Source organism: Triplophysa rosa, unplaced genomic scaffold (genome assembly GCF_024868665.1).
Source record: "Triplophysa rosa unplaced genomic scaffold, Trosa_1v2 scaffold101_ERROPOS1711261, whole genome shotgun sequence".
Lineage (NCBI taxonomy): Eukaryota > Metazoa > Chordata > Actinopteri > Cypriniformes > Nemacheilidae > Triplophysa > Triplophysa rosa.
In genome coordinates this window covers 8,847-10,000 of record NW_026633982.1, presented here as the reverse complement: position 1 = coordinate 10,000, position 1,154 = coordinate 8,847, and the positions used below count along the sequence as shown (strand labels likewise).

The following is a 1,154-nucleotide window of genomic DNA, read 5'->3' as shown; positions in this document are numbered from 1 at the left end:
TCCCACTCTACAACAGAACATCTGACAGTATTGAATCAATGTATGAATCTTTACTGTCATTGTATGCACACATAATAAATAAGAACCAAAATGAACCGTATAAACAAAATGAACCGTATAAACAAAATGAACCGTATAAACAAAATGAACTGTATAAACAAAATGAACCGTATAAACAAAATGGACCGTATAAGCAGCAGTGCAGCAATAGTTATAAAGTGAAATGATGCAAGAGGCAGAACCTTATAAAAGCATTCAATATTGCATACATGTTGATGAATTATATCAATGTTCACAGTATAACTGAATAATTGTGATAGTGTAAACCAGGGGTGTCAAACTTCGTTCCTGGAGGGCCGCAGTTCTGCACAGTTTAACAGACTATATTTTTTGTGACATATTAGTGACCTATTTGTCAGGTATGGTGACACATACCCGAAATTGACCTCTGCATTCCAGTGAGTAGTGAACACACGCACAAGTGGTGAACACACGTACATCCGGAGCAGTTGACAGCTATCAGTGCCGGGGAGCAAACAGGGGTACGGTGGCTTGCTCAAGGGCACGTCAGTCATTACCTGCCAGCACTGAGAATCCAACCGGCTGGTTACCAGTCCAACTCTCTAGCCACTAGGCCACAACTGCCTCCTCAGTACATGTTGGCAGATAGTGTGGATGGTTAGTTATAGTGTAAGTTCAGGTTTGGTTGATAGCGGCCACTGCTATGAGAGAAAATGTTCTTAAATCTGGTTGTACACGAGTGGAAGGCATTGTAACGCCTGCCCGATGGCAGCAGCTCAAGATATAGAACTGCTGTGTGCTATTTTCTGGGCCTAGCAGCATTTTATCATGTTTTACTTCATGTGAAAACCAAACATTATTAAGAAATATGTTTGTTTGTGAGTGTGACATGTTTTTAAAGGATTATGGAGGAGGGCATTATTCCAATCATATCAAGGGAGAGGAGAATATGGCCTGTGCAGACTGTATATTTTTGTACATGCTTTTTGTTAACTGAGGATGAAATTGGGGATTGAAATCTCTTTTTGAAACACCACAATATCTACCTATCTTTCAAGAGCTGAAAAGTAAGAAATAAATGAAGAGGAGTTTCAGTGTGATTTAGGGGTGTCACATACTGGTATTGCTGTACA

At 39.9% G+C, this 1,154-nt stretch overlaps 1 protein-coding gene across 1 annotated transcript in view; it reads right to left on the bottom strand.

Moving 5' to 3' along the window:
• LOC130549339 (metabotropic glutamate receptor 5-like) overlaps positions 1-476 on the bottom strand; it is a 69,819-nt gene extending 69,343 nt beyond the window's left edge. The window contains exon 1 of the mRNA XM_057326529.1: positions 1-476. This exon is cut by the window's left edge and continues 948 nt beyond it. The gene's annotated coding sequence lies outside the window, so the exon portion shown is untranslated.
• Positions 477-1,154: the final 678 nt, after the last annotated feature.